The sequence below is a fragment of the Aplidium turbinatum genome, chromosome 8 (assembly GCF_918807975.1).
Source record: "Aplidium turbinatum chromosome 8, kaAplTurb1.1, whole genome shotgun sequence".
Classification (NCBI taxonomy): Eukaryota; Metazoa; Chordata; class Ascidiacea; order Aplousobranchia; family Polyclinidae; genus Aplidium; species Aplidium turbinatum.
This window is the reverse complement of record NC_137479.1, coordinates 5,167,041-5,181,693: the sequence shown is the minus strand read 5'-3', so window position 1 is coordinate 5,181,693 and position 14,653 is coordinate 5,167,041.

Below are 14,653 nucleotides of genomic sequence, written 5' to 3'. Positions count from 1 at the left end.
CACAAAGGTAGACAATACAGGCAGTTTATAATTCGATAACAGCGCAATAAACATTATAAATGCATAACCGACAATTTTCTTTTACAAGCGTTTTACGTCTAATAGTAAAATTTCCCCATCAATTTTTTGTAAAGCGTTTGCAAACCACGGTTTTCTAAATTAATTCATGATAAATAACTAATAATAATAAAATAGTAAATAACTCATCACCCTCCCAAGTTGATACTTCCCACATTTACCCATATACTTGTCCTTAAATTCTTTTTTTTTTAGTTATGCCATGTTAGACTGTCATAACTAGGGGCCGCTATGTTCCAGACAAGTGTTCACCAAATCAAACGTCATATAAAACCGTTCAGGTCTACCGAATCTTAGCGTATTACGTAATGAAATATTTCTAAAACTGAGCAGATTGCAAGACCTGTAAGACATTGCAGCTGCAGCATAACATTACATCATCGTTAAATCTTTAATTACTTGAACATGTGTCAGCCAAAGTTGAACAGGTGTAAGCCAAACTTGGGCAGGCGCCTGAATGGCTTGTCATTGCTTGTCATTATTACGTCACAGTAGCTGCATACGTGCGTTTGAGATATTGCAATGCAGTCTCGTCACTCTTAAAATTGTTGCTTGAAGAGTGGTCGAATATTTAACTGTCTGCTTAGTGCTTGCCAGCTGGACGAAATTTCCGTCTTTATCCAAGTAATTTGCATTGTAGTGACAAGTTTTAGTGGCGTATCGTGTTGCGTCCCAATTTCGACAGCTTTGAGGCTATTTTTACAGAAATGCAATTCTTGAATAGACGTTTTCAAAAGAGTGTTTCTCTCGGTCATTACATACAGATGAACGGATCCGAGAATCTTATGTTACAATTTTCCCACGAAGAGATTATGGTTTACCGCTGTGACCACTTTTATGTGAATCAGGAAAGCTAATCAACGAAATCCTTCATGTATTTTAGGGTTCACTATCAAGATAATAACTATGCAAATTCTTACGTCAAACAAAGCTGAGATGTTCCAGTTCTGGACCTGAGATGCATCATTCCAAAAATCATTCAAGGCTCTCTCAATTGCTGGCTTTACTCGTTGGTGAGCGAACTTGTATCTACTTTCAAACGGGACCAGAATCCATACATTGAACTTGTACGTGAAAGGATTGACTTGAACAGACTGACAGTTGTCAAACAGGTGAGAATTTTTGCTCAAAGTAGACGCAGATGCCGTCCAACACACACAAACAAACGTTAGAACAAAACCTAATTGCATTTCATCACTGTATTTGCACAGGTTTCAAAACTTATATCAGGCTAAGTATAATCATAAAAGCAAGCGATAAAACGTTTTTATATGCCAACTTACATTGCAAATTGTACAAACTAAAGTTCTAACAAGCTGAAATTATTATTTTTGCCGGGACGAAGCATATATAAATCTTTTTTTTATTCTATAATAATAATACTTGTTTTCAAATAGCGCTGAATCCATTGCAGAATGAGCTGCTCCTCAGCGCTTTAAAAAGCAGACAGTATCAATACACTGAATACAGCAGTATAGAGGAACAACTGAGTACGAACATTTTGACCCGAGTCTATTCCATTGCTACGTGCCAAGTAGGAATGAGACTCAGTACCAATTTTAAAACGTCTTTAGTATGACCGATATCGAACACATGTCTACCGATTCAGAGGCAGATATTTATTTTATTTTAATTCGTATCAGCGGCGTGCAGATTGACATTGAGCCAAGAGTGTGGATGATAGTTCTGTTTCTTTATTGTAGTCTCATAAAATGGCGTCAAGTGTCAATTTCCAGTCCAAAAATCGATAGGCAAAACTTATGTGAATTAGTCTAAAATTTAAGGTAGCCTACGGCTTTTAAGTTATAGCCTACTGTGTAGGCTACTGTATATTGTCACATTATATGTGGCCGTTTTCTAGACCTCTGCTATGTTTGGCATAATTGTTTTTTTTGCGATGGTAAAAAATAAAAACAAACTAAACTGAACAGTAACTGGTGATGTACCCTTTGAAAGCCAAAGGGAGTCTTGGCTCGAAAAGCTTGCGTTTTTTCTGCTGCGATGTCTCGTTTGTGTGTATACTTGCATGTCTGTCGAACATTTGTGTATATTGATGTTTTTGCGCACCAAAATTATTCTTTATGACTTTAAATACTACGTCCAACAAAGCGACCACATTAATGTGTGACATAAATTCTCTCTATTCCTCAGTTTCAGTTTGAAATTCACCCAATTTCACTATGTGCTAGGACAGAACCGAAACGCACAAAAAAACCAGCAATCAACGCCCGCGGACCTACACCGTATTCTTGTTCTGCAAAATTGAGCCTACGAATTATTTTGAAGTGAAATATTTCGCACTTTCCGAATCATAAAAAAACGAAGTTTTGTTTTGTTTCGTCACAAAATTAATTTTGCCACAGGGTTGTATTTTTCAAGGGTTGCCAGTTCTGTTGTTTTCCAGCAGAATTTGGCTTGATTGGTTTCAAAATTGCGAGAAAATCTTAGCAGTCGCGGATTTTTTGATGGTTGGTTTCGTTTAATTTTAAACAAAAATTTACAAAACATTTACCATTTCACCCATTTGGTGCTACTATAGAATCGGCCGCCTTGGTCAGTGACGTCATGACAAAGTGTGACGTCATGACAAAGTGTGACGTCATGCAAAAAACCGCAACTACTTTTTGGAAGGGTGCAAAAACACGGAATAGAAGTAAAAGCGGAACGGATATTGATTTTTCGGGTAGATGCAGTATCGTGCTTTTTAACGATGGTAAAATTGCTCAAATCCGAGCAGAAATGAGAAAGCTACAGCACATTTGGTGGAGGCAGTATTCACTGATCACATCGAACCGTGGGCGGCTTTAATGAACACTCGAAATTGATCGCTTTGTATTTGCATTGTTTTGGTAAAAAGCTTCGTCGAGCGGTTACGTTTGAAAAACGATTTCTCGTTTTGTAGATAACATTTAACCTGAAAGTTTTTAGGTAAATAAAGCAAGACATACTTGTTCCAGACAATTGTTCACCTAATCAAACGTCATATAAAAACCGTTCAAGTCTACTGAATATTACGTCATGGAAGTTGCTAGAAAATGTGCCAAAATTGCACCATCGTTCATAAGACTTGTGTCAAACCTGTTTCAGTTTGAAACCTGTTTAAACATGAAACATTGGATCACCAGCTTGAACACCTGTTTTGAATTGCGTGACAATGTCTTTCACTATTGCGTCACAGTACTGCATACGTGAATTTGAGATATTGATATCTATTCTGGTCATTCGTGAAATGGTTGCTTGAGAGTTAGTCGCACATTTAACTGTTTGCTTAGTGCTTGCTAGCTGGACAAAAATTCCGTCTTTATCTAAGTAGTTTGTATTGTAGTGACAGTTTTTAGAGGTGTACGGCGTTGCATCCCGATTTCGATAGCCGCGGGCTAATTTTACAGGAATACATTTTTTGAATAGACGTTTCAAAGAGTGTTTCTTTTTCGGTCATTGCATACAGACGAACGGATTTGGGAATCTTACGTTACAATTTTCCCACGAAGAGATTATGGTTTACCACTGTGACCAATACTCTTTTAAGTTGTGTTCATTTGGTATTTTTATTGCAAAAAAAAATATGCTGAGAATTGGTACAAAATAGTAAAGTTTAAGTTAGCACTACATAAATATAATGCATACTTTCGATTGGCAATTAATCGCATTCGGGTAGATGAGGCATCATGCTTTCCAACGATAGTAAAATTGTTAAAATCCGAGCAGAAATGAGAAAGCTACAGCATACTTGGTGGAGGCAGTATTCACCGATCACAGCAAACGGGGGGCGGCTTATGATGAACAATGATCGAATCGCCTTTAAGAATGCATTGGAAAAAAGCTTCGTTTGAATCGTCTTTTAATTTGTGTTGGTTTGGTATTTTGGACTTGCAATTAATTCATTCGGGTAGATGAAGCATCGTGCTTTCCAACGATGGTAAAATTGTTAAAATCTAAGCAGAAATGAGAAAGCTAAGGCACTATTCACCACAAATATTGAAAAATCAATATCCATTCGGCTTTTACTTCTATTCTATTCCGTGTGTTTGCACCCTTCCCAAAAGTAGTTGCGTTTTTTTGCATGACGTCACACCTTTTCATGACGTCACTGACCAAGGCGGCCGATTCTATAGTAGCACCTACCATTTTTAATCAAAAATTTTTTGTTGAATTTACTTTGTACAAACTTTTAAATTTTGGACTAATTTTGGGCTTCTAACTTGTAAATGATTTCGTTCCTTTTTAGTGGTAATTGGACTAGAAATATAAAAACTATCTGACAGCCTTATATTTTATCAAGTTTCGATATAGGCCTAGGTCTAAACGTTCTTGTGAAAAGTTTCATGTTCTTGTTCATAGAACAGGATTTCATTTTGCTTCACCCTAAGAAAACGAGTTTCTAATACTTTGATAGTTGCAACCTTTCAACATTACACTGATACATAGAGTTTGTTTTTTATTTAAGATAACCACTAACCAGGAGCCTTCTCTAACTGTTTCCTTTCAGTGTTACCATAAGCGCTTGTTTACATTCAAACATTGAGATATTTGGTAAACTCCTCATTCATTGAGCCAACTGCTCTCTGATCAACTTACTTTTTATGAGCATTTCATTTAGATAACAACAATCGTTGTTAAACAGTGACCACTGAAATACTCTAGACCTAGCCTATAAATGAACTTGTTTTATGTAGGCCGATAAATGGACTCTTCCAGTCTTGAGATTCTTGAGACCAGGTAAGGACCAGGGATGCCAGCGACAGATGTCCAATAAACTTAGATTGTGTGCTGAAAAAAACCCAGATGAGGTAAAAAAAAACCAGGTCCAGAAAATATGTAGTAAAGCGGTTAAAAAAGCCTGATGTGCTTTTAGCACCACTTGCGTTTCATTATTTCATATCTATTTTTTGCAATCGCACTATCAGGAAATGCTTTCCTATAAACATCAACAAGATGATTAATGTGAGTGAATGGTACATGATGCTCAGAAAAATAACCTGCAAGCAATGCTTCTGCTTTAGCAATTTGATCTGACTGGGTGGCTAAATTTTGTGTTAAAAAGGTACCGTATTGATTTTCACATGAGACTTAGCAGCACTGTAGTTTTGTTTGTGTTTTTCAGTCTTGCTGTGAGCTAACAACATTGATTTATTAGCATTTTTCAGTATAGCTTTGCAATATTTACAATAACTGTTGTTTTTATTGGAAGCATCTTCTTTCATTTGCAACCAATCTTTGAATTCAGGAACTTTTAGCCAGTCCTTTTCGAATGATTGTCCATACCACAATTTTTGCTTCGTTTTGGGTTTTTTATTTTTATCACTCGTTTTTGTAAGAACACCGTTACTGCAGAAGAGTTCAGTTAAGTTTATAACATTAGATCTACACTAACAGTCGTATTTGAGTCTTATAGCTTAGGCAGCCTAATACCAATACCCCTGAGAAGCGTAATAAATGATGACAAATATATGTATCAATTAAAACCTGTTCACAACAACTCGCTAGACTACTGTATACCAGCTGTACCTCACTGACTACAGTAATTGATGCAAAAAACATTACCTTAAAATCATTTGTGTTGCAGTGTGGACCATTTACCGAGGATCCCAGTGCCTTAATACCGTGCAAGCTCTGTACAAAGTTAAAAACAAAAAAAAACTAGATTCACCTAAATTTGAAAAAAAAAAACTTAAAACCCAGATGTGGTCAAAAAAACCCAGATCTAGGTGGAAAAACCAAGCTCTGGCATCCTTGGTAAGGACAGAAGGTTTTGTAAAAAAGCTGAAGAATCGTTGCAACAATCAGAGTTGCCAAATAAAAATAGTTTATTTTACACCAGTTGGGTGCAGTCAATAACAAGCGTCAATAAAAAGTCTCAGACAACTTTCGTAGTTCTTCCCGCTGTGCCAGAGATCAATTTTTTCTCTTGAAAGTTTGTGTTCGTCTTCCTTGGTTTCCTTTTCTTTTGATCAGATTTGATGATAGGAGAGTTTCATTATAAACTGAGTTTATTGGATATTGCATTCGTAGCTTTATGTAAGCTACCAAATTCTTTAGGCGATCAAAACAAAAAAATTGCACAAATGTGCGCAAATTTATTGAAATTTCCCAAATACATATCGAAATCGGGGACTTTAAAAAAGGCTAGCCTATCGACTGAGATTAAGAGCATGCATATTACAAATGCAAATGGGGCCATTGCGAAACTGGCTACCATCATAGCCGTAGAACAGTAAAACATTTAGGGGGGCAAACAACATTTTCCCAAATTTTGTCTTTGCAAATATACTTTCACAAACGCAATATTACTCACAATCTCTGAAGAGGTGTATAGTTTAACCCTTTAATGCCCGGACTACTTTCTACAAACGAAAAAATTTTTTTTTTTGTTTTTTAGTGACATTTGTGACCCAATAAATCCATTTTTATCAAAAATTTTATTTTTTGTGTTTTAAATAAAAAAATTAAAAATGTTGCCAAATGGCTACATTGGGCATACAGAGTGCGCAAATATGAAAATTCGTAGATGCAAATTATCCTGTAAATTCGATCGCTGAAGGTCAAAAACCGAAGAAGAAATGTTATATGCATTTTACAAAGAGTAACCAGAAAACTAAAATGGCTTTAAGATTCTTTGGCAGGCTATTTGCAATTTATATTATATTCCTCCGGAGGAATTTGCTGACATTTCGATTACAGATGCTCTATCAAGGGATTCACTTCGATTGTCATAGCCTTCCTCGTCTCTTTTCTTCATATCTGTGTTATCATTGAAGTGCATGCAACAGCGTTTCAAATCTGTTGCGTGGCATTCAGTCAGCTATTAGAGAGTATCTCGTTCGTCTTTCCCATTACATCCTTCTCGAAGGCATCTTTACAATACTGATGTGTAGGAGGAGCACTCCTATAAGCTTTTCATTTCAGCAATAGATGTAGTCAAGACATGTCCGTCTTTTTGATGAGCGTAGAGTTTTGATTCACGGACAATATTTCCAAACAGCTCGTCATCAAAAAACTCTAAAAAATACTCCAAAGAGGTTTCATATTCAGATAGAGTATACCCTTGATCCTCCCACTGAACATCCAAACTGGGTTTAAATACCTCTTTCTTCCACGTACTCTGGCGTTTTGTGGTTTTACTGGTTGAGCGTTTTGTCGGTTGAACCTCTTTCACACTTTTCTCAACCACTTCAACTTGTGGCTGTCTTGTAGTAGAAGGCGCCGAAGATAACCTTGATGAAGAACTGAAGAAGTAGGCATTCCGCATCTTCATCGGACTCATCCTCTTACTCTGAAATGTCACCAGCGGGCACAACTATCGCAATATCCCATTCAACACCAAATCTACATTATTTTCATCAATTGTAGATAATTCAGGCAGCGTTACAGTAAAGAATGTATCTGCATAAAAAGTAAAAAAAAATCAGAAATTTATTCTATTCCATCGAATTTGGACTCTTTCTACGCCCAATGTAGCCATTTGGCTACATCAAAATTTCGGGTAACATAACTAAGATTAAAAACATTAACTTCAAAATTAAAGTATTTAGTCTAGTTATTTGTTGATATGACTTTGTGAAAACACACAAAAGTGCAATAATTTCTTCAAATAAACAAATCTGCAGTGCTCTGAAGCTGCCTCATTTTCTGACTATTTCAACTTTTCAATGGTCACCTCATCACCATGCTTTCTTCGGAAGGGAATTGTGGGTAATTAGTGTTTCCAATAAATTTCTTTGCTATTATTGTCTTCACAAGAGATAGAATGGTGGATTAAACCATGACAAGGAAACTTATTTGTTTTTAAAAAAGTTACAGGGGCCCCTCAATTAAGATGTGCCAATTGGCTACACTGGGCATTAAAGGGTTCGGGGTCGGAAACCCTTGTAGGTCAAAGAACCATAAAAGCTATATTTTTGGAAATGCATTTTCGTAGCCTAATAGGCTATAATCAGTGGCGTACGCAGGGGGGGGCATTGGGCCATGTTCCCCCACCTTAAGAATGTTTTAGTAGTTAACGACGTAGATTAAGGCATTTAATATGTTTTGCATTGCTCTGTCAAAGCAATTACTGTAACAATGTTGTTTTATAGACTAAGCCAATACGAAATACATGGCCTAATCCACCTACCCCACCCCAGGTATGCCTATGTAGCATAGTGTTCTGTAAGCCTATTATAGTGATTAGTGAGAGAGAAATGGATGAAGTCTAAACTAAAACCATACTGGGATATCATGAAGACGTCTGGGATATCAATGGCCAGTGGCATAGCCAAAATGGGGTGGGGGGTTGGGCCTTGGGAGTTACAACCCCACTTTAGCACGCGTGTGACGTCACGATATTGAGAATGATGCTTTCAGTTTCTTTATGCTTGGGAATGATGGTTTCAGTCTAAAAAAAACATGCTTAATTTTAAACAAAACTCCATTAAAAGAGCGAGTTTTGTCAATACCAAACATTCAAACATCTCAGCCAGGAATTAACAACAAGAAAACATGGAGACTTAACTTTATTTCCGAAAAATGCCGAACAAAACATGATCTTATCCTTTTGCTATGCCACCAGACAGCACCATTTTACAGGAGTATTCATATCCACATTTTTGTTGAAAATGCTCTCACAATGCACCAAATTCAAAGAAATTTTTCAAAATTTTTTGGGGGAGGCCCCCCAGACTTCCCGCTGCTGGGTGTCGTCTTAAGCGAAAACGCCGTCAAAACCCCCCCTTTACAAATTCCTGGCTACGCTACTCTCAATGCCCCCCCTTAAGAAAATCCTGCGTACGCCACAGGCTATAATGCTTTAACAGTTAATAACAACAAGAATATATACAACTAACGTAGTGGCTGATGGTCTGTAAAAATGATGGCCATGTGTTCACCAAAGATGAAAAAAGCACCGGAAGGTTTGAGGGGCCTCAACCAAAAAGTTTGAAAAAATGTATTCAATTTTGTGCATTCTAAACGTATTTTCAGCTTTAACCGTTTGTCCTGTGATGGAGGGGGGGGGGGTGGGGGTCGGGTGGAATTTGATACTTTTCAAAGCAATATTAGGCTACTAAAGAACTACGCAATCCACACCTTTGAAATTTTTAAAAAATTACTCAGGATATTATTACGATTTAAATGGCGTTGCTATTGTCTATACTTTTAGAGATATAACATGATTTTCATAACATACTCTGCCTCTGGTATTTTAGCCTGTTACTAGCTAGTCTTTTTATTTTCAAATTATACGGATTAATAGGATTACTGAACGCCGACGTGCATGGAACTGCGACGCAGCTATCTCATGAGTTGACTTTGTTGTAAAGCATTCAATCGTAATAATTCTGCCTTTTGTTTGCAAGCTAGAGTTTTGAGTTGCTTTGGTTAATCTTTTAATTACATCTGAGTTTTTTGACAAGTTATTATCAGAGAGCATACGATAAGCCGTCGTTAAAAAGATGTCATTTTACATTGTTTTCTGCGGCCATAATGCAATACATTTTGTTCCCAACTTATAAAAAGCAGTGAGTTCTTGACTTGCCAATAAACTTCTGCATGTAGGCTACCGGTAGCCTACACATAGGCTAGATTCACGTAAATATTTATGGATGTTGTAGTGTATTGAAATGTGATTGTTATGTTATGCTTATGACCGGTTACCAGATTATCTTTTGGCAACCCTGGCAAGTATCCCGGAAGTACATTGTGTTGTCAGTAATTAATCAAAGTGGAAGTGTATGTTGTTTCTGTATATAATACACCAGTAAACAGACAGAATATGACATTTGGCGACGAGGAAAATATTTAAATCTGTAGCCTATTAGTTCAAGAGGTCCAAGCAGACAGTGAATTGTTCTTATCGTGTTGTCCAAACTACTAGTGAGCATCATGAATGGAGCTGCAGTTACCTGCGAGGTGTCAGCTGTATTACCCTTTGATGTCAATGGTGATGCACAAAGCCAGGGACAACGTTGGAAGCGATGGAAACGGGCGTTTTCATTGTATATCACTGGAAAAGGTGTCACCAGTGATGAACAAAAACAGGCTCTGCTGCTGCACACTGCTGGTGTGGATGTGCAAGAAATTTATTTTTCTTTGGTTCCAGACAATGAAGGTAAAACTCTTCAAGAGACTTTAACATTGTTGGATGATCATTTTCTTCCTAAGGCTAATGTACCTTTTGAATGCCATGTTTTTAGGCAATTGATGCAAAAACATGATGAACCGGTGAATAAATTTGTTTGCAGACTGCGACAACAGGCAGCTATGTGTGAATCAGGGATACCTAGACACTAACGGGATGCGAAACTCAAAATTCGTCCGTCCAACTGAAGGGCTAACCATGTCGCCTACAATGAATTGCACAATGCGGTGTTACTACACAAGAAAATGTTTGTTTTGCACTGGCTGTTTTATTCGTCGTTTTACAAAAGTTGTATCTGTACATTATTGTCAATCTTATGTTGATGACAAAATTATTAATATTGTAACTTATAACCAATTGATTAAGCTACATGTAGAATCCACAAAAGAAAAAAAAAACGACTAATGACTTATTGTTCATAAACTTGGCTACTAGGCTATGTACACAAACAAAAATAATACCAATAAATATCACTGGACAATCAGATATCATAACTTTACACTTGGTCACAGCGGTAAACCATAATCTCTTCGTGGGAAAATTGTAACGTAAGATTCCCAAATCCGTTCGTCTGCATGCAATGACCCAAAAATAAACACACTTTCGAAACGTCTATTCAAAGTGTATTCCAGTAAAATTAGCCCGCGGCTATCGAAATGACTGGTGCAACGCCGTACACCTAAAAACTGTCACTACAATACAAATTACTTGGATAAAAGACGGAGAATTTGTCCAGCTAGCAAGCACCAAATAAACCAGTTAAATGTGCGACCGACTTCCAACAAACAACTTCGAGAATGAATCAGAAAAATTTGTGATAACTCAAAGGCACGTGAGCAGTTCGTGACGCAATATTTTCATGTTTAAACAGGTTTCAAACTGAAACAGGCCCAAACAGGTTTGACACGAGTCTTACGGACGATGGTGCAATTTTGGCTCATGTTTTAGGAATTTCCATGACGTAATATTCAGTAGACCCGAACGGTTTCTACATGACGTTTGACCAGGCGAACAACCGTCTGAAACATAGCGGCCCCTAGTTATGACAGTCTGACATGGCATAACTAAAAAAGAATTGACGACAATTGTGAGCCAATGAATGAAAACACATGATACACAAATTGTTTGAATCACTCACGTTTAAGTTAATACGCAACTACAAAGGGCATGCAAAGAATGAACAGCAATAAGAATAAACACGACGATACATGAAATTGGTACCATAGGTATTAGGTACACGCAAAAAATGACGCTATATACCATGGTTGCGATAATAACCGACTGTTCTGGGCTCAGACAAGTGTCGGCCACCGCAGACAAAACCAGGCTCAAACCCTAACACTTAGGTGTTCTTTACGGGGGCGAGGCACGAAATATCCCTCAACACATAGTCTACTTTCACTTTCCCCGTACTCTCATCATAGTTGCAGACGGCAACTTTAGCTCTACGAACCACAGGCTTCCCTTTCCTAATTTGTGGAACTACCTCATGCACCCTCCCAAGTTGATACTTCCCACGTTTACCAATGTCCTGGAGAGAACCTACCACTACAAGTTGACCAGGCTCCAAATTCTCGGCCATTTTTAGCCATTTTTTCCGGCCCTGAAGACCTGGCAAGTAAAAATTGATCCATTTACTCCAAAACTGCTGAGAAAGTGACAAATTGAACCGATAATCCCTTCTTAGTTGGTCACGATCATGTGGTTGCCCAACAGCACAGTATGGGTCTAAGTATGGGGTCAAAAGTGAGGCAGGGGTGATGACAGTAAAATCCCTAGGGTCGTCACTCAAAGGTACCAAAGGGCGTTCGTTCACGATCCGAACGGCACTGCCTGTGTACGTAAGCAGTTCAATAAAATTGGGCTTACGAATTGAAGAGTCCAAAATGTGAAAAAATGCGATTTTAAATTGTTTAACCATTGCCTCCCAGGCGCCACCTTGCGCCGGAGCATACGGAGGTATAAATTCCCAGTTTATCTCTCTCTGTCTCAGGGCGTTGTGAAATTCAGCTGATTCTATCAACTCGGGTAACTTTATTTGAAAGAAGCATCTAGTCACATCAGCCATGAGACCAAATCTACCAAGCCGAAATCTAGCCAAGACATCTACCAGAGGGTTTAACAAGTCAGGACCCGAAAACATTACATCATTAACACAAGTTCCTCGAAATTCAGACTTGCCATCGTAAACAATGCGCTTTTTTAATTGTGACGTAACAAAGTATGGTAAATACCATTCAAATCCCTTGACATTTCCTGCTTCACCAGTACGCTCAATATAGCCATTTGATTTAAGATCTTTCATGGTGTCAGTAAGGAAATCACGAAGTTCAGGTTGTTTTAAAGCTTTCTTTCTTAAAGCAGCAGCTCTATCTGACGCCAACACAAAATTGTTAGGTAGATCAATATCTTCCTTCAACGGAACAGGTATCTCAAATCGACCATCTTTCAACTCAATATTCGGTTCAACAAGTTCTCTAGCCAACTTATCATTGCGAGACAATTCACAGGTTTCATTTTGCAACGTCAAATCCTGAATGACTTTATTCAGGTCTGCTATTTCCATATCACGAGACTCAATTTTACGCTGAAAGCCAGAGATGACATCCGACTCTGAAGACGTCTGCACTCTGCACACTTTAGCAACGCTTTCATCTAAGGGTGAATTACCACCACAAGCCAACCAACCGAGAGGAGTGAGCAAAGCATGTGGTTCACTACGATTTTCACCAACACGCTCTTTTTTTGCACACATCAAATAAGCGTTGTCATTGCCAATCAGTACATCTACAGTACTACAATCATTCAAATGAAACATATTCACGTCATGAAAATGACGGAAACCATTTAAATCTTGTTTATGCGGTAAAGTTTTAACATCGTCAGCCCAAGCTGGGTTAACCACCGAAGTTATATCACAAAACAGTTCATCTGTCTCTAACGACTGGATGTTGAGTTTGACAAGGTCAGCACAAGTAGCTTTCTGACCAGCCAGGGTATCCATTTTAAACGACGCTTTATCGTACGGTTTAAGATCAAGTTCACACACCAAATCACTCGAAACAAACGTCAACTGCGAACCAGGATCATGCTGACAATACACCAACTTCGATTTGCCAGTCATTGGATTCAAAACACGAGCAGCAGTAACGCGGTTAAAGGCTGCTTTAACATTTCCAATCTTAACATTACGCACAGGAACTCTGGCACGAGCATCATCTTTCCCAACCGAATCCAGAGAATCACGTGACGTCACATAAAAATCATGCAGAAGAAAATAGTGTTTCCTATCGTTGTTAGGCCCACACTTACGACAGTTATTTGCATGAACGCAATCCCTAACCATATGCTGGCGCAAACAATTCAAGCATTTGCCAGCTTTCACAATGACATCTCTCCGATCTTTAGGTGTCAAGCGCAAAAATTCTTTACAATTAGACAAAAAAATGATATTCAACTTGACCACGTGACGAACAACAAATGCATGCCGGTAGGTTTTTATGTCTGGCTTCACCACCGCGCGGTGCGCCAACAACAGTCGAGTACTGCGAACTCCCTGACATCACATCATCATGGGGTTTTACGGACGTCTGCCTAACCGGACATGAAAGCAATTTTCCTTTGCCAAACTTTTTAAATTGCTGCGACTCACCAGAATCGCCCATTAGCATAATGCTAAAATCAGTCGACTTACGTGTTTCCTCTCGTACAACAAAATCGAACAAACTCTGAAAGGTAGGCTCATTAGTGCCACCATACTGATCACCTAAAAAGTCAAGATAACGCTGCTTAGCGTCAAACGGGAGTCGCTTAGCCAAATCCAAAACAAAACGTCCTTCTAATTTATCACGCTGACCATAAGCTTGCGCGTAAAGCAAACACTGCGATAATTCATCTTTAAACTCTTTCAGATCACTGGAAGAGGTCGAAGTCAATTTGCTACCATAGCGATACTTTCTAATTTCCGGTTCTGCAAAAAGACCTCCACGAACCCCAAAACGCTGGGACAAGCGAGCTAACGACATTTCTATCCTGTCTTCCTCTGACAAGCCAGGGGTATCAGAAACCAAATTAGCAATCGTTTGCGCAGCTGTCCTAACACAAGCTGCTTGTAACAAAGTCAAACGAGTCCCCTTAAAGGGCGAAGCTGCCATTAAGGCCGTAACACGATTTTTAAAGAAGATAAATGGCATATTATTACCATCGTAATCAATCAAGACCGCCTTATCGAAAAACGTCCTACTATTTTGGTATTCAAAAAAGCAATCCTGCTGTTGAGAACTCGATTTAGCGGGAGAAGACAAGCTATATCCCTTAAGGGGCTGAGTGGGCTCAGTCACATGCACAGCCCGATCACGATCCTCACACACGTTAAAATCAGGAGACGCGATACGCCTCTCACAACCACCCAAATTACGTGTAGCTGGGCGATCAAAACCTAGCGGCGCAGAAAACTGTGAA